The sequence below is a fragment of the Magnolia sinica genome, chromosome 7 (genome assembly GCF_029962835.1).
Source record: "Magnolia sinica isolate HGM2019 chromosome 7, MsV1, whole genome shotgun sequence".
Taxonomy (NCBI): Eukaryota; Viridiplantae; Streptophyta; class Magnoliopsida; order Magnoliales; family Magnoliaceae; genus Magnolia; species Magnolia sinica.
The window spans coordinates 63,974,770-64,002,198 of record NC_080579.1 but is presented as its reverse complement, the minus strand read 5'-3'; the positions used below and the strand labels follow the sequence as shown (position 1 = coordinate 64,002,198).

The following is a 27,429-nucleotide window of genomic DNA, read 5'->3' as shown; positions in this document are numbered from 1 at the left end:
CTTCTAAATGTATTTCTCAAGAAAATTCTGATTTTGAAAATTTTGAAGATGATATGACCCTTTTAGCAAAAAAGTTTTACAAGATTTTCAAAAGTAAAAAGAGGGTTGATTTTCAAAAATCAAATGATAAGAAAAGATCTAAATCTAAATCTAAAACTTAAAAATCTTTAAAAGATAGTCAATGTTACAACTGCCAAGAATATGAACATTTAGTAAACAAGTGTCCTATAAAGGACAAATCTAAAAAGAAAGGAATGTTGACTACTTGGGATGAATCTTCTGGCACTGAAGCCTCTTCTGAATCAAAAGATTCTGAAACTGAGTCGGGCAATGAAGTTAAAGCCCTTATGACTCTAGCCAAGTTCACTTTTTCAGATCATGATGATCCAACTAGTGAAGAAAATCTGAATAGTGATCATAAAAATGAAGAAGATCTTCAAGATGCTTCCAATGCCCTATACAAGGAAAGTTGTAAAATTGCCGTAAAACTAAAACTTCAAAAATAATTTTTTTTTAAAACTTAAGGAAAATTTTGATTCACTTGTTTTAGAAAAATCCCACATTTTAGATTCTTTTGAAAAATCAAAATGCGATTTAGATTTCAAAACTTCCCTGATTGAAAATCTAAAATCTGAAAATGAAAAACTTAAACTTGAAATCTCTTCACTTTTGAGTTTAAATGATACATGGAGGTATGCCCAAGGTGATCCAACATTAGAAAAAATTTTGTCTGGATCAAGAAAATGTGGCGATCGATCTGGTTTGGGCTACGATAAAAGTGTTCCTCCTAAATAGAAGAATACTTCTCCTAAGTTTGTAAAATGAGAGTTCTCAAACTCAAAAGAGAAAAGTTCAAATTAAATTTTTTTAAAAAATACTAAAACTTTTCAATCTTTCAAACCTAAAAGTAATCATATCAACTATAAAAATCATAATCGAAACCCTTTGGCTAAGAAAATAGTTGATTTACTTAAGGAGCTCTTAAAATCTAACTCAATGAGTCATTCTTACAACAACTACAAACATAAGAAGACCAACTATACTCCTAAACCCAAAATAGTTATGAAATAGGTTCTTAAGTTTACTTGGTTGCCCACATGGCTTTCAAAGCTTCAAGTCATTCAAAGTGGTACCTAGACAGTAGATGCTCTAGGCACATGACTAGTGACAAAGGTCTGTTCACCACTCTTAAAGACATGATTGATGGTTCAGTCACATTTGGTGATGGTAGCAACTGTAGGATTATTGACCAAGGTACAGTTCAACTTTCTAACCTCCCCTTATTTGAGAATGTTTTGTATGTTAAAGGTTTAAAAGATAACTTCTTAAGCATTTCTCAAATATACGATAAAAATCATAGTGTTAAATTTTCTAACCTAGGGTGTGAAATTTTAAACAAAAATGGTTCAGTGATATTAACTGGTTGTAGAACTTCTGAAAACTGCTACATCGTAAGTGATTTTAGCTCATTTATTCAATCGTGTTACATGGTCCATATCGATGAGATTGAATTATGGCATAAACGCCTTGGACATGTACACTACCACAATCTGTATAGATTGAGCAAAAGAGAACTAATAAGAGCTCTACCTAAACTAACAAAAGTAGACAAGATATGTAGCGAATGCCAGATTGGCAAGCAAACTAGGAGCACTCACAAAAAGGTGAACTCCAATGTCACATCAAAACCACTCGAGCTTCTCCATATGGATCTTATAGGACCAACCAGGACAGAGAGTCGAGGTGGTAAAAAATATATACTAGTAGTCATGGATGATTATACCAGATTCACTTGGGTAGCCTTCTTAAGGGATAAATCAAAAACCCTTGATGAAGTAAAAAGGATTCTCAAACGGATCTAAACTGAAAAAGGTTCTCAAGTTAGTAAGATCTATAGTGATCATGGATCAGAATTCGAAAATAGTAGTTTTGAGAAATTTTGTTGCGATCAGGGAATATCATATGAATTCTCTACACCTAAAACACCACAACAAAATGGAATTGTTGAAAGAAAAAATAGAGTGCTTCAAGAAATGACAAATGTAATGTTAAATTGTATGAAGCTCCCTAAAAATCTTTTGGTTAAAGCTGTAAATACTGCATGCTATACAATCAACTGGGTTTATACAAGTAAAACTTATAATAAAACTGCTTATGAACTATGGTTCGATAAAAAGCCTACTGTCAAATACTTTCGAGTTTTTGGCAGCAAGTGTTATATTTTATGTGAGAAAATCTGGGTAAGTTTGATATTAAGAGTGATGAAGGTATCTTTTTAGGATATTCTTTGAACAGTCGTGCATATTGAGTGCTGAATAAGAGGACCGGTGTTATTTAAGAATCCATTAATGTGGTCATTGATGATTACTTAATTACACCTGCCTCAAGTTCAGATAGTGATGAAATTCTTTTAATTGACAAACTAGATACTTCATCAAATCAATCGAACTCTGATATAAGGACTATTAAAGATCATCTAACCACTCAAATTCTTAGAAACCTTCTCACTGGAGTGTGCACTCGTAGACAACTAGAAGACATATGTAATTATGTGTGCTTTACATCCCAGATAGAACCGGCTAACATAAAAGAAGCTCTTACTGATGAAAACTGGATAGTAGCGATGCAAGAAGAACTTAACCAATTTGTGAGAAATGATGTTTGGTATCTTGTTCCTAGACATAAAGATAAACATATTATCGGAACTAAGTGAATTTTCAAAAATAAGTCTGATGAACTTGGTAATATAATTCGATACAAAGCTAGACTGGTTGTATAAGGGTACACTCAAATTAAAGGCATCAATTATAATGAAACCTTTGCCCCAGTAGCTCACCTTGAATCAATTTGACTATTCATATCCATTGCTTGCTTTAGAAAATTGAAAATTTATCAAATGGATGTAAAGAGTGCATTCTTAAATGACGATTTGCATGAAGAAGTTTATGTTGAACAACCAATGGGTTTTGAAGACCCTAAGAATGTAGATCGTGTCTATCACCTAAAAAGGCTCTTTACGGTTTGAAACAAGCTCCCTATGCATGGTATGAAAAATTGACTAAGTTTTTACTAAGTCATAATTTTCTAATGGAAAGTGTTGATAAAACTTTGTTTGTTAAGAGACATAACGGTCATATCTTAATAGTTTAGATCTATGTTGATGATATTATTTATGGATTTACCTATACTAACATGACCGTTGAGTTTGCAGATTTAATGAAATCTAAGTTTGAAATGAGCATGGTTGGGGAATTGAATTATTTCCTAGGGTTGCAAGTAAAACAACAACCTGATGGCATTTTCATTTCTCAGACTAAATATGCTCTGAACTTGATTAAAAAGTTCAGATTTAAGAATAGAAATTTTTTTGATACTCATATGAGTACAACTTTAAGACTCTCAAAGGACTCTACAGGTAAAAATGTGGATCCTAAATTATATCGTAGTATGATTGGTAGTTTACTTTATTTAACTGTAAGTAGACCTGATATTGCTTTTAGTGTTGGTATTTGCGCTAGATATCAATCTGACCCTAAAGAATCACATCTAACTGCTATTAATCGGATTATTCGATATGTCACAAGTATTGTTAATTTGGGTCTCTGGTATCCATATGATACTAATGTTCAGTTGGCTGGGTACACTGATGTTGATTGGGCTGGTAATATCGATGATAGGAAATCAACCAGTGGTGGTTGTTTCTATATCAAAAATTGTTTAGTTTCTTAGTTTAACAAGAAGCAAAGTTTTGTATTGCTCTCAATTGCTGAGGCTGAATACATCGCAGCTGGAAATACATGTACTCAGCTTGTTTGGATGAATAGAATGTTAAGCGATTATGGAATTGCACAGGAGTCAATGGTTTTATATTGTGATAATTCTAGTGCAGTAAATATTTCTAAAAATCCAATCAGCATTCATGTACCAAGCACATTGACATTAGGTATCATTATATTCATGAATTAGTGGAAGAAAAAATAATATCTTTGGAATATATTCCCACCGAGAATCAACTTGCTGGCATTTTTACTAAGCCGCTCGACAAAAGCAGGTTTAATAAATTGAAATTTGATCTTGGTATGTGCAATCTAAATTGAATATTCATGCTTACTTGTATCATAGTATATATATATTTGATAATTTATTGGTTTAAATTTTGAATTTTTATAAAAAATACATGTTTTTTATGGTACACGACCAGTCGTGGACGTGCTCGACCAGTCGTGGCACGACCGGTCGAGGACGACCCATGACCAGTCATGTAGCACGCTGAACCTTTTAATTTTTTGAAAAAACTTCATCTTCCGCATTTCTTATTTCCTCTCCAACGAGCCGACGCTTGACCGGTCATACCCACCTTCCTAAATCTTCAAAGTTTGTGCGTCATTTACGTTTTTCTTGTAGATTCTAGTCAATATTACTTCATTTTCACTCTTGGAGTAATCTATTTTGTGATTCATTACGATTTTGATGTTTTCTTTTGAAAAATATGTTCTAGCCAAACCCCACTCTACATCCTTTATAACCTCTAGATTCCTTGTACTCTTAGTTGTAAATGGATGCTAGAGGTAAAAAGAAAACTTTCCATGATCCATCATCTTCTAGATCAACTCCTATCTCTCGACGTCATCATCAGTCACCTGAACATGATCCCTCACATGTGCGGGATTTGCGATGCGCAATGTCTTCGTTGAACAACCTGTTGATCTTGACCACATTGATCCTTTTGGTATCCTTCCTCTTCTCCAAGCTGTAGGTTGGGCTAACATCTTACATTGGGGTGGGCGTGCATACCAATCTATTGCTTAATCCATGTTTGCATGCATTTCTGACTTTTCGACTGAGAATTTAACTTTTAAAATTGATGCTAGAGAAGGTCCATTTGAAATAGACCGTCATTTCATTTCGGGTCTAATGGACATACCGGTTAATGATGAGGGCATTCCTATTCATATTCTAGTTAAGAAACCCTCAGAATCAGAAAAACGCATGTTACTAGAGCATTATGTAATATGGATGTGCAATGGACTCATAAAGGGAATGCGCTCCCCTCAAAGTACTTATTACCCAGATACAGGGTTCTCCATTGAATCTTTATTTCAAATCTATATCCACATTCTGGTAATAAAACAAATTTGACTTCCTTTATGGTTCGAGTTTTGCATTCTGTCATCACTGGTGTAAACGTCTGTCTGCCTTCTTTAATATAGCATTCCATCATTCAGTTTCATCTCTATTCAGGACACAGTGATATTCCATTTACCTATCTTATAACTGTATTAGCTACTCACATGCTAGTTACTATGCTTGTTGGAGAGGCTCCTATACATTATCTTATTTTCAACAACTCTAATATAAACAAGATGAAATTGGAATTGGCTCCTGGCCAAGTCGATGTTGGTGGTGGTGGAGCTGAAGTAGGGAATGCAGATGAGGCTGGTGATCTTCCTCCTGATGATATTAATATGGATGACATCTTTGATGAAATTGAATCAGACTCTACTAATGATCCTGACTATGAGCCATCTGATTTTGATGCTCGTCTTCGTGCACTTGAGGACAAGGTAGAGAACATGAATGTTGCCCATGATTTACAATTTAAATATATGCGCAAGTATCTTAGGCGCTTAAAGAAGGGCCTTCATCAACTTGATCCTACCATACCTGCTCCGTCTTTAGGATCTGATTATGTGTTTTTATCTTATGGTTTGTAATAACTCCTATACTACTTTGGTTTCTTTCAGTGTGCTAGACTTACTTTGGATTATACTGGTTTATGATGTGTGCACTTTAAACTTGCTTTTATATCTTTTACCTATTTAACTCCTTTATTATTCTCTTATTAGTCTTCCTCTTCCATTTATTCTTTGCTTCCTTTGTCATATTGTAACAAAAAGGGGGAGTATATTAACTTGTATTGAATACTTATGGATATGGATTGAGGGGGAGTAGAGTAGCATAATTTTTTTTGCATATATGTGTGCTACTTAAGGGGAGTAAGTAAGGAGGAGTTTGAATTTGTGCTAGTTAATAATAACTGGTGCATGATTCTTTAACCAGGCTATAACTGGTTCTCTTATATATGACTGATGCATGATTCTTTATTGAGTATGATGTGCTTCTAATATTTTGATTGGAGTGTGTTTTGTCACAAATTTGACAAAGGGGAGATTGTAAGTGCTATGGTTTCCTACTCCTTTAGTTGTCAAATTTTGCGGTGCCAAAAACACAATCTGTGTCTTGTGTAGCATGTTGATTTATATGTTCAAGACACTGCATCACAATGCTTCAAGTTAAGAATGGTGATCTACTTCAAGAAATGCAAGGTCAAGTACTTTGTCCACTTCTGTAAGCTTCGGTGTTCAGAGTTTTTAAAGTTACATCGAAAAGATGAGTGCTTGTTCAAGACTCAAGATAATGTTCAACTCAAGATCAAGTACAACTCAAGAACGACAAATGCAAGCTTTAGAAGATCTCAAGTTCAAGCTACATCATGTAGAGATCTCAAAGCTTCATAATCTTCATTGGTCAACCATCATCTGAAGAAATGAAGATTCAATGGCCATACTTCACATTTAAGGTATGAATGGCCTTAGATTGACCTTAGGGTAGGTCATTTTGTATACATAATTCAAATTGAATCTTTTTATAAGTGTTTGGTCTATTCTAAGACTAGTTCTGGACCTTGTTCGACTAGTCTTAGAACTGCCTCGACCAGTCCAAGAAGTTTTAAGACCAGTCCTAAGTTTGTTGCAAATTTTCAGAATTTTTAGTTGAGCTACGACCAGTCCTGGACTTTGTTCAACCGGTCGTGTGAACAGTGCACGACTCGTCCTACGACCAGTCCAGGATCTACGACTCAAACTATAGTGAACAAACCTGGTGCCTCACGACCAGTCGTAGGATGGTCACGACTAGTTGTGGAGGTGTCACGACTGGTCATGCAAGGCCTATGACCAGTCGTGAAACGGTTTTATCCGATCGCACTCAAAATTTTAAAATGCAGTTCGTTCTATGACCAGTTGTAGTGTCCACAAGACCAGTCGTAGATGCGATTTTTGCAACTATAAATAGAGCACGAATTTTAGAGTTTTATATCGAATTCAAGTAAAATCAAAGCATCACTCTGAGAGATAAGTTTGTGTTCTTTTTAAGCTAAATTGTGCATATTTTATATTCACTTTTATTAGATTTTCTTATTTGATTTTGTTTCTACATTCCAATCTAATTTGAAAGAGGAATTGGGATATTCCACTTCTTGGAATCAAAATCAAATAGACCTACCCCAACTTAATTTAATTTAAAATCAATTAGAACTCAGAACCATTTCAAAGTGAGTATTAGACATTGAACTTCTATATTCGAACTTGTACTCTGATTGGTTCTTCCAAGCTATTACTAAAAGGAGAAATCCAGGTATTTTACATTATTATAAATTTTCTTCTTTTGGTTTTATTTGAGATTAAGCCAGAAAAATCTCAATTTCTTGGTTATTTAAGGAGAGCCAAAAAACTCAGAACGTAGGGTTTTTGAATTGTGTAAGCCCAGTTGAAAGACACAATTTTAAAAGTTTTAGGTGAACCTGAGAAACCCATTTTCATAGTGAACGCTAATATTCCCTGTGTGAGGATATTAGGAGTGAAGTAGCAAGCTGTGTGGCTGTTGTTTAACAATTGGTGAACACACAGGTGAACTGCTATAATTCTTGTGTCTTGTGATTTGAATGTTTGTTTAATTTCTATTTATTTATCATTCAAATTTCTGGGATGTATGTGTGGATGTGAATGTTGTAATATTTACATTTCAAGCATGTGGGGAATGTTGTAATAGTTTAGAATTTTTTTCTTGCTATTTTCTTTATTTCCTTTCAGTTTGAGTTTTTAATATTCAAATTGTTCTAATAATCTTGTCCTGTCATAAACCCTTGGTTTTTATGGTGCAAGGTTGTCCTTAAAATAACATTGGTATCAATCTCTTTATTTGAGGTTGCTTTACATTTCTGTATTGTGATTTGTTTAAAGTGCTATCTTTCCTTAATTCATTTGAATTCCACTATTAAAGTTTTAATTTGGCATAGTCCTATTCACCCCCCCTCTAGGACATATAGCTAGGGCTTTTCAGTCCTATGAAGGATCGCATGTCTCGGATGTTCTTGGGTGGAGGTAGGTTAGAGATAAGATCAATCTTAGCTTTGTCTACCTTAATTCTTTTAGACGAGATGATATGTCTAAGGACAATTCCCTTACAAACCATGAAATGACACTTCTCCCAATTGAGTTCTAAATTCTTTTCTTCACATCTTTTCAGCACACATTTAAGATTTTCTAAGTAATCGCTGAAAGATGGACCAAAAATAGAGAAGTCGTCTATGAAGACCTCTAAATATTACCTCACCATGTAAGAAAAAATACTTATCATGCATCGCTGAAAAGTGGCAGGGGCATTACATAGTCTAAATGACATCCTTCGGTAAGCAAAGGTGCCAAAAGGACATGTGAATGTGGTCTTTTCTTGCTCTTCAAGAGCTATCTCTATTTGGTTGTAGCCCGAATACCTGTCAAGGAAACAATAGTATGAGTGACCAACTAGCCTTTCCAAGATTTGATCAATGAAGGGCAAAGGGAAGTGATCCTTCCTCGTGACGGTATTCAACTTCCTATAGTTAATGCACATTCTCCAACCAATAGTAACTCTAGTTGGCACGAGTTCATTGTTGGCATTGGCTACGATGGTGATTTCGGACTTCATAGGAACCACCTGAGTTGGACTCACCCAATGACTACTGGATATTGGGTATATGATACCTACATCCAATAGTTTAAGAACCTCGGCCTTAACCACTTCCTTCATGTTTGGATTTAGTTTATGCTGTGATTGCTGAGAGGTCTTTACATTATCGTCAAGATAAATATGGTGAGTACAAATCAAAGGGTCAATTCCCTTGAGGTCCGCAATTGACAATCCAAGAGCTCTCTTATACTCAATGAGAGTAGATATGAGCATACTCTCTTGCTCTTGCTCGAGGTGGGATGAAATTACTACCGGGTATGTCTCATCTTGACCTATATAGACATATTTCAAATATGAGGGCAACATTTTTAGGTCAAGCTCGGCGCCTTGAGGCTAGACAATAGAGGCACTACTTCGGTTTGGGGAAATTCTTCAAATTGTGGCCTCTATCAGTTAACTTCAAGTACCAATGCGGTATTAAGCATGGCACCTGTCTCCCTAATTATATCATTATCTAAATCATGGGAGTAGGCCAAGCACATCTCTAGAGGGTCAGAGGAATAGGTTAGAAGTATTCTATCTTCTAATCATCCTCTAATCATTTGTCTGTGTTGAAAAAGATATTAAACTACAATGTCATATTCCCGAAAGACATACTCATGAATCTATTCCTGCAATTAATGATTGCGTTTGAAGTGACAAGGAATGGACGACTAAGAATGATGGGAATTTTAGTGCTCATGTTACTGATGGGTTCCGTATCCAGGACGATAAAATCTACCAAGTAGTAGAATCTGCCAACCTAGACCAACACATCCTCCATTATCCCTCTCGGTACACGAACTGAGTGATCAACAAGTTGTAATGTGGTTAGGGTGGGTTTCAGTTCACTTAAACCTAACTATTTATAGACCGAGTAGGGAATCAAATTTATGTTTGCTCATAAGTCAAGAAGTGCATACCCAATTCAGTAGTTCCCAATTACATAAGGTATGGTTGGACTACCATGATCTTTGAATTTTTGTGGCACATCTTGCTTTAAGATGGCACTCACTTTTTCAGTTAAGAAGATTTTCTTTTTAATATTTTGTCGTCTTTTGGTCATACACAAGTCTTTCAAAAATTTGACATATGAAGGTATTTATTTAACCTTATCCAGTAGAGGAATATTGACCTTCACTTATTTTAATACCTCTAGAATGTCTTGAGAGTTAGAGAGAGATTTTGGTGCAACCAACCGTTGCGGGAATGGGGCAACTAGCTTGCCTTAAAGTGCCTGTTCTAATTCTTATGGAGCAGTGCTAGGTCTATCATCGTTATCCTCTTCCGGGTCCTTAGGCTTTTTAGCCCTAACTAGAATGGTTTTGTCAATGGTCTTCCCACTCTTAAGAGTGGTGATAGATTTAGCTTGCTCCATTTGGTTTGAAGAGCTTGGGTCGCTAACTTCATATTATAGTTTTGGATTAGGAAGAGGTTGAGAAGGAAGGCTCCCCTTATTCTCAATCGTATTCCTTGTGTCAAGCCCTTGTATGGCTTTTGTAAGGTCTAGAAAGGCTTGTAGTGTAATGCCCTGAATTTCGATGGTCAAGTAAAGCTCTACTCTCGAGATCCAACGCATCATTATGCAACATGGATAATGATGTTTAGATGTCATCTATAACAATACATTAAACATGAGTGAGATTATACTAAAAATAACATATCATACTCCAGAGATAATATAATTAAGCAACAGAAGTCTGAAGCACAAGTATCTCAATATGAAAGTATTTCACAAACTCCGGAGTGTCAGTATATAATTGGGCTGAACATATACATGTATCATTTTAGAATAGACAAAATATCAAAATATAAGGCATTCAACTAATCCATAAGTCCTTGTAATCCCGTCGAATCAGCACGGGGTCTACATAGACCCCCCCTGATATCTAAACGTAGGAGAATTCTTCCTCCTTGCCTACGAAGTCCAACTCAGCTGCATAGACTTCCCCATCACCTGCATCTATAATAAAGTCTAGTTGGTGTTTTAAAACACCGTCCCAAGGTGGGAATGAGTGGCCATCTCAGTGGTACTATAAGGCAAAGGTTAACATGTTATCAATTCGATCAAGTAGTATTGATAAAGCAGTACAACAATCATATCCTAGATACTCTTATTAATGCAGAGATGGTATGCTGTAATGATGCATGCCCTCGCACGAAACGAATCCGTCAACCATTCACGCTTGACAAACTCCCTAAATGTGCATTTCCTTGCCAAAGCACATGCAATGCGGTGCATGGTCGTGTTAGCCGAGTACTTAATTAGGCTTATTCATATAGAAGATTCGGGAAGCTAAGGTACCTCCCTTTATATCATTAATCCAAATGGAGATCCATCTAAGGTCATCAATCTCAGTTAATCACATACGATAGGCAAGTTGTAGGGCATCACCCCTAATGGAAAGCAGTGGATAGGTAAATTCAAAAAAAAAGTTTATACTCATGGTCACTACGGGAAGGCTCGTCACCTTAGCATAGGCTGACAGCTCAAATACAGTATTCCATACCACCATATTTGGCTCACGAGTTTAGGTTGCTCATTGATCACTACGGGGAGGCTCATCACCCTAGCATAAACCGATAGGTCTACCACCGTATCCCATACCACCATGCCCAACTCATGAGTCTTAGCGGATCATGGTACCATGGTTATAGTGGCTTTTCACATTGAAAAGTGTAACTTAGATTCAAGCAGTAGTGTCCATACATGGTAAACACACAATAGGCCAATCAATTTATTAGACAAGTTCGATTAGTACGAGCGCACGCTGAATTAATCGACATGAAGCGCATAAGCACTCCGCGTGGTTTAACCACTGTCAACAATCATCGTACGACCCAGATTCACCGAACGTGTCAAGTGTGGCGAGACTAATTCTTCCACCCAAAACAGAAATTGTTACCGATTGTCTGGACTATATTGTAGTCCTAACCTTACTCAGATGTAATAAATAGATACATATGATAAGCATGTCGGTATTTAACAATCATTCCAAATACAACTCTCATTTGAGCGTTTCATCGAACACATTAAAAAAGTTACCAAATATTGCATTTCATCCATAAATTGCTTAGTCGAAATTAAGATTACATGAAGGAACTATACATATAGATAAGGTAATTGAAAATCCTATCTCAATACCCTTATTAAATACAATTCATCAACATTTTCTCATTTAGACATTTTATCAAACACTTAAACTACACATTACTAAATACATAAACTAGATTAGTTACGACATGAATTATAGCAATTCATTATACAACATCGTTTGTAAAGCATATAACAAACATGGATCTTAGAATAGAAATAATGACAAGCATAAATCACAATCTCATATTCATTCAAACATTTCAACAAACACATGGAATGAATCATATATTTGACATTGTTCACACATGTATAATTTATTGAAAACGTCGTAACTAAGATCATATGACAACCATCATGTCAGAGATAAATCATTGCTGACATAGAAAGCCTTGAAAACCATAACCTAAACTTTTATAGTTCACAACTTTCATCGGAATACTCGATTCAGACATGGTTCGAATCCTATGTGCTTGAAAATAGAACATCGAGCACCTAAGCAATGAAATAGATTAGCTATTCCATCGATTACTCAGTTTGGATCTCTAAATTAAGATTAAGGTTAGGATTTCTTATCCAAATCGAAGTTGAAAACGATTGTGTAGCAAAGTGGAAAGGTGATTAAGTGCGTGGAGTGGTGGGAGAGAATCTCAGCAACGATCTCCCAGACTCTCTCTTCTCTACTCACTCTTTTCCCTTCTTTTATCTCCTCTCCTAGGGTTTGGAGCAAATTCGTATAAGGGAGAGATGGGGTGGTTTAAGGGCTTTATATAAGCCCATAACAGATGCAGATGGCCTCAGGGCCATGGTATACTTGGTTTCTATCCAAAGGGCAATTGTTTTTGACAAACAAGGCCCATAGGGAGGTCCACAACTCACATACATCATAGGGTAAGTTCCTTGACAATAGATTTATGCTAGGAGGTGATTTCGGTATGATTGGATAGGCCGATCGATCGTGGAAGACCCGTATCAAATCAACGGTCATGCTTACTCGATCGGGGCCATATGTATACGTATATGAGGAGGAAAATTTTCTTTTTCCCTTAGTGAAGTTTGGTCAAAAACTGGCGGTCTGAAATCCCCAATTTCGCTCATGAACGAATGGCCCAATTCACTTAAGTTTCATTACATTTTCTAAAGATATTCATGTTTCTCACACACTTTTCTCAGGGTTCAAGTTCTGTGTTTTAGGACACTCTCTTGGCTTGGTTCCCACAATGGTTGTCAAGCCCAATAGAACGAACATAATCCTATAGTTTTGCGGTCATCGGGCCTTCGACGTGCGGTCTAGGTCCGATAAGGAGTTTCAATGTACTCCCGAGAGCGATAGGCTCTTGGGATTTCTCTTAAGTTTTTAAGGGATGTTAATCAATGGTATTAATGATTTTGGGTCTTACCATTTGTGGAAATGGTGGTTCGAGTTAAATCCACCAATTATTTAGTTTAGTACTTAACTAAATTCTGCCCTAATTACGACAAAATAAGGTCATAGGGTAGTTTTATGTCCTTTTTTGGTAGTTTTAGTTAGTATATTATTTTAATTATTATTTTTAGTAGTTCATCATCAAGTCTACTTTATCTCCACCAAATTTCATTAGATTTCGTATTCTTAAAAAATTCTAAAAATTCTAGAAGTAGTAATTATCCGAACTAATAATTTTTGGATAATTGTCACATCAACCAATATTTAACTATATTTAAAAAAAATTATTTTATTTTTCACTTATTTTTATATGAAAATGTACTTATCAAGCTTCAATTTGGCTTTTAAATCACCTAAATCGGAGTTATGTTGAGGGAGATATGACTTTTTGAAGTTGGTCAAAAAATGCAGAAAATTGTTTGCGAGGGTCCACCGAAATTTGGTGCGTCGGTGGCGCACCGCCGACCGAGCGGTGGCGCCGCACCCCCCTATGGTGTCTGGTGGTAGTTCTGCCATGCGACTTTTGAAACGGGTGTATTTTACAAACCAAAATGAGTTATTCGACATACAATATATGATTTTAGGGTAGGGGAAGCTGCTCTATCTAATTAACATATTTAGTTTGTGATATTACATAAGGTTAATGTTTAAAAATCCATTTTATTTATATATTTACTATTTATAGTAAATTTTTGTTTAACTATTGTTATTCATCATTTATACTTTAGGATTAGTGTCTAATATGAAATTATTTAGAAATAATAAGGTGGTAAAAGGTGAGATTTTTTAAGGAAATGGGTTGAAAGGGGATTTGAGACTTTAGGATTAAGTTTTGAGAAGTCGATAAGGTATTATGATAGACCCATTACCTAAGGACGTCCATCTTTAAGTTAGGAAAAATCCAAGATGTTACATGTAGCATCCCCTGATTGAAAAGCTCTTGCTTTTGAAGATGTTTTAGAACTGTATCCTCTTGAGGTTTCTCTTAATTCGAAATTTGGTTGAAGAAACCTTGAGGTGTAATAGTTTGTCCATTTCTCCAACTGAAGTTTGGATGATTTCTCCAACTAGGATTGTATGTATTGGAGGTAGGTCCATTGAAAGGTCTTTGGTAATTATTCACGGCACTAGATTTCTCATTCAGCACTTCTTGAAAGGTAGGTATTGTTGGGCAATTTTCATTCGTGTGAATGTTGCAAATACAAATACTGCCAACAGTTTCCTTATCCTTATCCTTCTTTAATTCCATGGCCTCAAGTTTTCTGGTGAGATTAGCCACTTTGGCATTGATATCATCATCGTCTTTCAAGAGATACATTCCACCCCTCTCTTTGGATTAAGTCAGCCTAGACATGGTGTTTGATTTTGGAGAGACGTCCCATGATTGTGTGTTTTCAGCAAGCTTATCAAAGTAGTCCCACACACCATCGACACTTTTATTCATAAATTCCCCATTACACATTGTCTCGACTAATTGGCGTATGGGAGATGTCAATCCATCATAGAAGAAGTTCGTGATGCACCACGTTTCAAAACTGTGTAGTGGGCATGAACTGACAAGATCCTTGAACTGCTCCCAACGTTAGAAGAATGTTTCATCTTCCTTTTGGGCGAAGTTCAAGATCGACTTTCTAAGGGTGTTCGTCTTATGGTATGGGAAAATTTTCTTTATGAATTCTCTTGTCATGTCATTCCATCTACCAAGAGAGCAAGGACGTAGTGAATACAACCACATATTAGATTTCTCTTTCAAAGAAAAAGGAAAGAGTTTCAGCCTGACCATGTCATCAAACACATTTGGAAAGTATAAAGTGGTTATAATCTCGTCAAACTCTTTCAGGTGTAGATACGAATTTTTAGATTCAAACCCATGAAATTTTAGAAGGAGTTAGATTATCCCTGGCCTAATATCCATGTACTATATTTTCTGAAAAAATCATACATGAGGGTGTACTCACCCCCGCCGATTGTAAATAATCTTGTAAAGTACGAGGCGGGGGTGCTTGATGCACCTCATTCTCATCCTGAACTTCCTCATCCTTAGGTTGAAGTTGTTGATTTACAGGTTGATTTGCAGCCATCACTTCAATTAACTCTAAGGATCTCGAGTGGTGTCTAATCCTGCGATGGATAGATAACCCCTCAACCAATCCTTATTTAGTCAAGAGACATCGAGTGTTGTCACGGACCCACTTGGGTATGAAACACTCTCAACCCTCAAATTCAGATTCTAACCTAAACCTAAAAAGAAAAAGGAAATAGAAATCTAGAAATATATAGAGAAAAGGGAATTAGAAAGAAGTTACCAAATTAGAAGTTCCTAAATTAAGATCCTATAAAACAAAACAAAACAAGTTAGTTGCTAAAAACAAATTAGAAAAGTAAACTAGTTTCTAAAAAAGAAAGTTTTTAAAAACAAATTAGGAAAATTTCTAAAAACAAAAAAGGAAAGTTTCTAAACCTAGAAATAGAAAGCTAAGTTAATTTCTAAAATAATTCAGAAAAAACCGTAACCTAAAAATAGAAAGTAGAAAAACCATAATCTTAAACTAATTCTAAAACTAGTTAATACTTAGAAAAATGCAACCATTAGTCCCCGACAACAGTGCCAAAAACTTGTACACAACCACAAGTGTAGGGTCATGATGTAGTAATAATCTCGGTGAGACTAAGGTCAAATCCATAGGGACTAATCTCGTGTGTCTTTTGAGAGTAACTAGAACTAGAACTAGAAGAAGATGAAAATCTAACTCTAGCATAATTGAGAAAGTAATTGTAATTAAAGTAATTAAAAATAATGAATTCAAAGGTGGGAAACTAGGGTTTTTAAGGATCCACTTGTAGAGATCAGGGAGACCTATGCTTGATTCATGAACATAACTAGAATCAGAGTTCTATCTTCATCCATTTGGAAAATATCTCATTAAAAATCAAATCTGAACTTCCTTTGCTTTAGTTCTCAATGGATGAGAGGTATGAGAACTAGAATTGATATGAGACAAAACAAATAATAAAATTTACCAATCCACAACCAATCTGAGAGAATTGTGATGGTTAGGGAAGATTCCATCATCCAATCATGCCCAGGAGATGATGGTGAACAACAGGATTTCCTAATTTCATAATCTCAATAAAAAGAACATACTCAAAGCTATCACAGATCCATTGTAATTTAAGTCAAAACAAATCATTAAAAACTAAAAGTATTTCTTATAATCAAACTAAAATCAAAGAGAGTTCAACACATGAATCAAAGCAATTGAAAACAACTGGTCATGCTACATGCTTCACCTCTTAGCCCTAGCCAAGAGGTTTAGCAAATCATAAACATGATTAAACTAAAATCTCTTAATAAAAACTAACTAAGAAAAACTAGAAAATGGGAGAAAAAAATCTTTGAAGACGGACACTCCACGCTCTCTCTCTCTCTTCTTGTTCCTGTCCTCCTTCCTTCCCCCTCTTACGTTCTCTCTCCCCTTTATATGGGTTTTCCGTAGGTCGGCTGGGATAAAAAACTGACTCTGTTTCCGCACTCTAATTCGCAGCAGACTACGCATGCAGCGAAAATGCAGAAACGTCTTGCATTTGATCCAAGTTTGAGAGGAACGATCCTCCAGTCCATGAAATCCGGTCACACAGGAAGGGTTGAAATCCCCTTTACTATGTTTGGACAGTTTAGATCAGCCCCTTAGTCCCTGTTTTGATTGCCCATTGCGCTCAATCGTCCGATTTTCTCGGACGTACGACCTGCGCAAATTTTTGCATTGTGATGATTGGTGGGCCCATGATAGGTGCTGGCGGAGAAATCCACTCCACCCATTGGATTCGTGGTGAAATTTTGGTGGGAGATGACGTGGTAGAACTCGGTTTCAGTGTGGCCCACGGGATTTTTCTTGCTATCGTCCATCCTGCGTTTGAACGGTTGAAAACCGATCTAGCTGTCCTCTTCTGATTTCCTCTTTTATGTCTGGATCAATCAATCCATTGGAGTTTAATGGGTGGTCCGGATCGAACTAATGAATTGAGATGTTGGCCCACAAGGACCATCCGCAAGACGCACTATTTCCATTTCGTAGGCGAAAGATGAACTTTCGATTTCGTGCGGGTCAGCGGTCGCTGACTATTTTGGCTGGTCCGGTGGATAGCGGGTGCATGATTGCTGTGTACACCAACTATGTAAAGTGGGTCCTACCTTGATGTTTTGAGAAATCTATTCTGTCCATCCACTTTCCCATCTAATTTAAGTGGTTGAGGTCAAAACTGAGGCATATCCAAAGATCAAGTGGTCCCAAACTGTTAATGATCGATCTGCCCACTAGCTTTGATGATTCTTGAGCGTTAAATCCATGCTTTTACCATCCTTTTCAATCCAAGCTCTTAAATTCACCTTGTAACACAAATATGATTAAGATAGAACATTAAGCATTATCATGTTCATAAAACCAAGTAACAAATGGGGTCCAATATGCAATATTTCAAGAGTGTCATCTGCACCGTCCAGATGGACGGTGCAGATGACACATACATTACGGAGGGGGTCCCACGTGGCAGGTGGGTCCACATGTGTAGGACCCATTAGTAAAATAGATGGATGAGTGTGGATAAAAAGATGGACAGCATTGATACAACACATGCATCATGTGGAGTCCACACACACGTGGGTCCCACGGCCGCTGTTGCAGCAAGATAAAGCACATATATCATGGTGGGTCCCATGTAGGGCCCACCATATAATATCATTTATATTAATATTATATATATACACACTCATATATATATATATAATATTATATTATATTATACTTGAAAAAGGGTGCCCAGTGTCCATCATCCATGAGGTAGGACGTTCGTCTAACAGACGGTCTGGATGATCTGAACGTCGTGGATAGTAAATACAGCAAGGTGGGTCCCACCCCCCACATGTGCTACATGTGTGGGGTGGGCCCATGTTCTAAATAGATAGACCGGGTGGAAATAAAACACATACATCGGGTGTTGCTCCCACCGTCCAGCAGACTGGATGGTGAGGATCTGATGAATACAGTGGTGGGGTCCACGCCTTGAGCTGGACAATTGGACTGCATGGGTGCAAAATCAATAAAAAAGATTATTTGTTTGATGAAACATACCTTCCTTGCCACCAACCAACACTTCATTGAGTCATTCCATCAAACACTTGGTGAGCAACATCAATATCGAAGTAATTGAGTCACTGAACTGGTTCGATCCAAGTTTGATTCGAGTCAAGTCGAGCTTGGACAAGCTCGAACTCGGTTTGAAATTTTTTTAAGCTAAAAAAATCAGCTCGACTCGGCTCGAAGTCAGTTTCGAACCAAGTCGAATTGAGCTTTTTCAAGTCGAGTCGAGCGAGCTAACCGAGTTAACTCAGTTTGTGTATAGCCGTAAAAACAAGTCACCAACTGAATCAAAAGACCAGAGAAATGATGAACCAGGTAAATTTGGAAAATGATTAGTTGGTCCCTAAACCCAAATCCCCTAGGAACAATATGCTAATTATTAGATGAGAACTAAAGAAATCTTCCACATCTCCTACTACCAATGCAGGGCCAAAGAGGGTTGTGTCCAAATGGGTTGTAAAGACCAAGACTATCTGCCTAGTTATACACACTACTCTTAAACACTAGTACAAAGTGGTACCTAGATAGCGGATACTCAGGGCATATGTGTTCATAACCCCAAGTGCAGTGTTGCAATGTAGTAATAACTCGGTGAGACCGAGGTCGAATCCACAGGGACTTACCTATACGTATTCTAAAATAAACTAGAACTAGAACTAGAATAAGATCTAAACTAGAATATGGAATTATTGAGAGAATGATTGTGAAGAATTATCCAATATAAAAAGAAAACTAGAGCACCAAGGATCAACTTATAACTATTAAGATGTTGCCTTACTTGATCTAACAAACACAATTGGAATCGAACTCCTATCCTATTTAGTTGGAAGATAAAGTAGTTAATCCATTACCTGAACTTTCAATTGAATTAGTTCCCACATGAAGCACTATTGTGATGATTGAAAGGGAATTCAATCATCCACCATGCCCAGGAGACGATGGTGAATCACAAATTTTACCAATCTCAATAATTTCAAAACATATAAGAAGATATTCAAAGCTTTCACAATAACTACTATAATTGAAGTCACAATAAACCATAGAAAACTGAAAATCAAAGGACAAGCTTTAGATGTCCTTGAGGGGGATGAATAGGACAATGCTAAATATTTTGATATAATATGGAATAATAAATCAATGGAATACAATTTTTCAAATTATTGAATTCTTCATATCAAATAGTTCGTAAGATAACCTTACACTTAAAAGATTTAGGTAGGACAACCTATGTCATGACGTCTTTAAAATTAAAATACCAAATTAATACAAAGAATAAGTAAATCACAATAATAGCACAAATAATAATATTCAATCACCATATTGCACAAAAGAGTTATAATGATTTGGTGCCTCAATGCAACCTACTCCACTCCCAAAATTACTACTCTTAAAATTTTGGCTTTCACTATTTCAAGGTTTTCCAAGTTCACCTTAACAACCTTATATAGTTATTGTAATTTTCACAGGCTATCACAATCCTACCCAGTTTGTGATTTTATGGGATCACCACAAACAAACCCGCTGAGATTTTCGGACTATCTCAAAAAAACACAAACTGAAATAATTTAAAAGACAGTACTAATCTTCGATTTAGCATGTCGAAGTCGTAGCTGTAGCATGAATGCAGCGATCTTCTTCTTAGGATATTGATGAAGTTGTTATATGAGTTCAACTAAAAAAGATATAAAGAGATCTAATAGATTTTCAATGAAATAAATGAAAGCCTATTGCTGCAGATTCGATTCTCCCTTTTCTCAAGGTAAAGTAAGGATTTCCCTGTCAGAGCAGTTTAATCAAACCTTGAGAAGGAGAATGGAATGAGCTAATAATAATAAGAATTGCAACATAAATAGCTCAAGGAGGCTTGAAGAATTTCTCTTTACAATATAATATGAAACTTTGAATTTCGTTGTTTTTAAAGTAAGAAAAGGCCTCTATTTATAGCTAAGGATCTGAATAGTTTGGCTGACTCGAGAATCGGTTCGGCTGACCAAACTTCAAAGATTATGTTCCAATGGAATTCGAATATTGCGGGATAAAATCTTTCAGAACTTCGATTGACCTTAGTCCAAGTTCGGTTGGCCGAGCAGGAGGTTCGGTTGGCCTAATTGGTGCAAAATCTAATTTTTGTTCTATTGCTTGAAACTTGACCGAAACCACCTTGGGCTAGCCGAACCCCAATTTGGGCTGGTCAAACCTATTGCAAAAGGATCTTTTCAGATCTGTCTTTTTGACCAAATATTGTAGGGTTGGCCTAAATGGTTAGGTTGGCTAAATCGGACTTTAGGCTGGCCTAACTTGAGTGTATTTAACATAAAATATGATTCTAAATATGCATGAGTGAAATACACTTAACCTATGGTCAAACTAGGTTTATACCACCTGTAAGTTGACTCATACGAACTGTTCTGAATCTCAAATTATCAATAGTCTTACTTTGAGATGTTGAGCCTTCTTTCCAAATGCTTGATCGATTTGATAGTTTATCTTCAGTTCGAGCTTATAATCGTAACCGGACTACAAAATTTAACAAACTAAAATGTGCTTTAAGTATAAGCACTTACAATCTCCTCCTTTGTCAAATTCGTGACAAAACTCACCTATACAACAATACAACTCAACACAACATATTACAACATCTCAAGCGACACAAATCTTTTGAGTTGACACTTTTAATCTTATTACTCCCCCTAAGATCATGCATCTGTATCACTCCCCCTGAGCACTTAGTCATATCTACAAAAAATATAGTTCATAGAGTGCATGCAAATGTGTGTGCTCATAAATGAGTGAAATGATGATCTCATATCCATATGACAAAATATTCTCCCCCTTTTTGTTAGAAGTTGACAAAGGAAGATGCAATCAATGAAGCATAAAAGGATATAGTAAAAAAGGAGCAAATGACATAAGGATAAGGTTGCATAGAGTAAGCATGGCATAATATAGTATCTAAATGTATGTCAACAAGAGTAAAACAAAATGTATCTTAAGTTATTACAGACCAAGAGAATTTAAAATGGATCAGTCAGAATTAGAGGATGATGGTGTCAGCATGTCAGGGTCATTAATCCTCAGACTCCTTTTGAAACGATGAAAGTACTTTTTCATGTACTTCATTTATTGTTTTTGAGTCTGGAATAATGTTTCCTAAGAAACATGCAGGTCGTCTACATTTTTCTCTAAATTATTCAACCTCTCTGAGAACTGAGAGGGCTGGAAGTCAGAGTCATTAGTATCATCAGATTCTTTCAAATCTGCAAAGATATCATCCATATTAATATCTTCTTCAGGAACAACTTCTTGATCTCCTCCCTACTCAGGCCTTAGATCAAGTTGCATCATGTTGAGATTAACATTACCAAATGGGAGCTCAGACTTCGGTGCTTCAATTGCATGGATTTGAACATTATAGTGCAAAGCAATGCAAGTCATGAGATATGCAAAAGGAATAGAGCCATGATGAGAATGAAGATGATACTGAATGATCTAATAGGTGATTAAAGATGGAAGACAAATATAGAAACCAGAAATGACTGAATGAAAGATACGCATCATGTAGGGAGTAAGGTCTATCTTATTCCTACCATGAGGATAAACATTCAAAGTGAAATACGATGTATGACATGGTTTTTGAAAGAAGATTGTAGGTGGGAAGTGAGTTATGGTTACTCCATGTTGCATTAAAACCGCATAACTATCTAGTGAGAGAATCTCTTTCCGTTGGGTAGATATCTTTAAAGATTGGTGGAATAGAGATTCCCTCTTCTGCCATATTAATATATAAGATTGATGATATGATGGAAGGGTTAATAGTGACTGTGTCTTCCACAAACTGAATGCAAAATGTTAATTGTTCTGAAGACACGGTACATATGGATGCATACATCCCTTTTGCGATAGACTAATATGATGCACTACCTCATGCGGAAATCTTATCCCATCCTATCGCGGATAGAATTTCTACAAGACCAAATTAGGTAATATGATTTGTATTAATAGTGCGCTCAATGAGAATATTACAGGTACAAAAATCTTGTACATTTTCTGGCAAACGGATAGAGCGCACAACCCGATTAGTGGATCGAGAGGAAGAACTAGTCCGTGGGCATCACACAGTACACTTAGTGTGAGTTTCCATGATAGAAAATGACTATATATTACAAAAAAAAAGTACCAACAAGTATAAGGAAAAGATCTAGATTAGATTTCTATGAAAAACCCAATAAAATAGGGTTCTAGATTCAAGAAAGATGATGAAATCTACAATAATCCATGATAAGAAACTTAAATCTAGAAGGAAACTTAAAAATATTCACTTACAAGAACACTAGAGTGATGGGTTGGCCGAAGAAACCACCGACTGACCAAAGAAGATGAGAATGAAATGAGGGTTTTGAAAAAAATCCCAATTGCGCATGGTTCGGCTAGCCCGAGTACGTCCTTAGTTGGCCGAATCGGGTGGTCAACATAGGGTTGGACGAATTTTTTTAATAATTATTAAAATATTGACATGAAGAAAAAAACTATTCTCTTAAAGCAAATATGTAAAACAACAAATTGTAATATAGAATAATTATTTAAGAATCACTACATAAACCAATATCATTTTTTAAATTAAAAATTTGACACTATTAAGAGGTTTTGTTAGAATGTCTACAAGTTGTTTTTCAGTATTAATATATTCAAGTATAACAAACTTGCTTTCAACTAATTCTCCGATATAGTAATATCGAATATCAATGTGTTTAGTGTGAGAATGTTGAATATGATTTTTGGATATATTTATTGCACTGGTATTATTATAGTGTAAATGCATTGTTTCTTAATCAATACCATAGTTTGCTAACATCCTTTTCATCCACATTAATTGCGTGCATGCATTTCCTGCCGCAATATATTCAGATTCAGCAGTGGATAATGATACTAAGTTTTGCTTCTTGCAATCTAAGAGACATGATATTTCCGATGTAAAAACATTCACCACTTGTGGATTTTTTATCATCCACATTACTTACCCAATCAGCATCAATATATCCAACAATTTGTAAGGATGTATCATGATGATACCATAAACCCAAATTAACAGTATGGACAACATATCTAATTATTCTTTTTACTGCAGCCAGATGAGATTCCTTAGGGTTAGATTGATATTTGGCACATACACCTATGCGGAAAGTGATATCAGGCCTACAAGCTGTTAAATATAAGAGACTACCAATCATACTACAGTAGAGATGAGGATCAATGCGTTTACCTGTGTCATCTTTAGATAATTTGAGTATTGTAGCCATGGGAGTAGAAAAGTTCTTACCATTCTTAAACCCAAATTTCTTTACTAAGTTTATTGCATACTTAGTTTGAGATATGAAAATTTCATCTTCAGGTTGTTTCACTTGAAGTCCAAGAAAATAGTTCAGTTCTCCCACCATACTCATCTCAAATTCTGATTTCATAGACTCTGCAAACTTAAAAGCAAGGTTAGCATTTGTTGATCCATAGATAATATCATTTACATATATTTGAACAATCAACAACTCTTCATTAATTCTTTTGATGAATAGAGTTTTATCAATACTACCCATTTTAAAATTTTGACTGAAAAGAAATTTTTTTAAATTTTTTATACCAAGCTCTAGGAGCTTGTTTTAATCCATACTGGACCTTTTTAAGATTGCATACATTGTTAGGAAGTTTAGGATCCTCGAAACCTTTAGGTTGTTCTACATAAACTTCTTCATTTAAATCACCATTTAATTATGCACTTTTAACATCCATTTGATAAACTTTAAAGTTTTTATGACATGCGATGGAGATAAATAGTCTGATGGATTCAAGATAAGCGAGTGGAGCAGAAGTTTCATCATAGTCAACTCCTTCAATTTGGTGAACCCTTGTACAACTAATCTTGCTTTGTTTCTTAAGATATTCCCAAAATCATCAAATTTATTTTTAAATATCCATATAGTTCCAATCACATGTTTGTCAAATGGTCTAGGCACTAGATACCAAACATCATTTCTGACAAATTGATTTAGTTCATCTTGCATAGTTAAAATCCAATTTTCATCAGCTAAGGCTTCATTTACATTTTATGGTTCTATCTGGGAAGTAAAGCATACATGCTTACAAATGTTTTCAACTTGTCTTCTGGTTTGAACACCAGTGTGAGGGTTACCAAGAATTTGATTAGTTAAATGGTCTTTGACTAGTCTATTCTCAATTCTATCTGATTTTGATAAAGGTGTTGATCAATTGAATATAATAACCTCATCATCATGTTTATTAGCTGGAGTGATGGTTTGATAATCAATTATGACATTTATGGATTCTTGTATTACTTCGGTCCTTTTATTTAGGACACGATATGTTCTACTATTTAAACTGTACCCTAGAAAAATACTTTCGTCACTTTTTGCTTCAAATTTTCCATGATGTTCCTTATCTCATAAAATGAAGCATTTGCTTCCAAAAGTATGAAAATATTTAACTGATGGTTTTTTGTTATACCAGAGTTCATAAGCCGTTTTATTTAAACCTGAGCTTACATATACTCGATTAATAATATAACAAGCAGTGTTGACAGCTTCAACCCATAAATTTTTTTAATAATTTTTTACTATTAAGCATAACAGTCCCTATTTCTTGTAGAACTCTGTTTTTCCTTTCAGCTATACGATTTTGTTGAGGAGTTTTAAAAGTAAAAAATTCATGTAATATTTCACAGTCATCATGAAACTTCTCAAAATTGTTATTTTGAAATTCTGTTCCATGATCACTTCTTATCTTTTTCACAGATAGTTCTTTCTCTGTCTGAATGCGTTTAAATAACTTTTTGACTTCGTCAAAAGCATCCGACTTTGAAGACCCATGAATATCCAGTGTAGTCATTAACTCTAACTAGAAAGTATTTTTTACCTCCTATACTCTTTGTTTGGGTTGGTCTAACAAGGTCCATATAGAGTAATTCGAGGGGTCTAGATATTGTTAAGGAGTTTACCTTCTTGTGAATACTCCTGATTTGTTTGCCTATTTGACAGGTACCACATACTTTCTTTTTCATTTATAAAAAAAAAAAAAAAAAACCTTGGGTAAGCCTTAAAGATGATCTCTCTTACTCAGTTTGTATACATTTCTAAAGTTTACATGTCCAAGACGTTAATGCCATAATTCAGTTTCGTCTGTTCGGACCATATATCAAGAGTGACTCGAGGAACATGATTCATCAATGATATAGCAATTTTCAGAGGTTCTTCGACCATTTAATATTATATGACCTTGATTATTAAGTATTTCACATTCGTGATTAGAAAATTTAACATTATGATTATTATCACAAATTTGAAATATGCTTAACAAATTGTGTTTCAAACCTTCAACATATAAAACATCTTTAAACATAGGAAGATTGGGAAGTTTTATATTACCTCTTCCGCTGATTTTGCAGTTACTGCCATCTCCAAATGTTACTGAACCTACATCAATTTGATTGATGTCTGAGAGTATTGCATTTTCACCTATCATACGTCTAGAGCATCCATTGTCCAGATACCATCTTGAATGACTACTAGCTTTGAAAGCTGTGTGGATAACAAGACACTTATTTTTTGAAACCCATTCAAATATGGTTTTGGGTTTAGGAGGATCTCTAATGGCAGATCAATTTTTTTTCTTATTCTCACTTACTCTTATAGTTCTAGAGTTGGACTTCAAAAGCTCTTTAAGTAAGTTCACTATCTTATCTGCTAAAGACGGATTATAATTTTTTCTTTGATAGTTGGACTTAGTTTTTGGATAGAAAGGTTTTTTATGAGATTTTTTCATTTTCTTTATTTCCTTAGTAGTTTCTTCTTTAGAGTTTAAAGATTTACCTTTAGCAAATATAGGAGCTGTATCTTTAGATTTTTATGAACAATTCTTGGTATATCCCAAGCCAGATTTGTTGTTACTTTGACGAGATGTAAATACTATCTTTTCAAGTCTCGGGTCACCTTGAGTATATATCCAAGTCTCTTTAGAATTTTTTAGAGAAGTAATTTCTAATAGTAAATTTTTATTTTCAATTTTGAATCTTCAATTTCAAATTTTATTTTTTTTTTTTAATTAAGTTCAAGTTTGGTTTTCTCAAAACAATCAGAAAAATGTGATTTGTCCAAAACAAAAATTTCAAGTTCTAATTTTAAATCTACAAATTTATCGTTTTGAATTTTTAATTTTGTTGCAATCTTACAACTTTCTTTATATGAGGAATCATAGGCTACTTGAAGATCTTCTTCATTTTCAACATCACTTCTCGGCATTTCATAATCAGAAGTTTCAACTTCATTTGAGGAAGTAAGTCTTGCTAAGGTCATAAACACCTTTAGATTATTTTCAGCTTCTTGATTTGATTTGTCAGTTTTTGAATCGGATTCAGATTCAGACGATTCATCCCATGTAGCGATCAAGACTTTTCTTTTAGATTTACCCTTCTTAGGACATTTTGCATCTAGATGCCCATATTCAAATAGTTGAAACATTGAGAGTCTTTAGATTTAGATTTTTAATTTCCTTTTCTTTTGTCAATCAGTATTTGAAAATCAGATTTATTTTTATTTTTAAAAATTCTATAAAACTTTTTAGTAAGCATAGCCATTTCATCCTCATTCTCTTCATTATCTGAGTCTTTTGATTTGAATTTTGTGGATTTTAGAGCATGGATTTACTTTTGGGAGCTTTGAAATTCAACTCATAGGTTTGTAGAGATCCCACTAATTCCTCTACCTTCATTGTATCAGTGTCCCTCAATTCATATAAGCTTAAAGGATGAAATCCTCACCTAAATTTAGAAGGTTCACGTAAGAATCAATCTCCGCCCTAATCATTATACCTAACGGGTAAAGAATTGGTGGCAGTAAGTTAAGTATTATATTTGTAAGGGGAAAAGTTCAAAGCATGTGAGGGAACAGAGTAGATTATGTTATCTTGAATTAATGTAAGCTTTTAATGGATCCCTCGCC

General features: G+C 35.3%; 1 non-coding gene across 1 annotated transcript; it reads left to right on the top strand.

The window, feature by feature from the left end:
• The first annotated feature begins 14,821 nt into the window (after positions 1–14,821).
• On the top strand, positions 14,822–14,928 carry LOC131252349 (small nucleolar RNA R71). The gene has a single exon (XR_009174375.1). It is a non-coding gene; the product is annotated as a small nucleolar RNA R71 (small nucleolar RNA).
• The last annotated feature ends 12,501 nt before the right edge of the window (positions 14,929–27,429 follow it).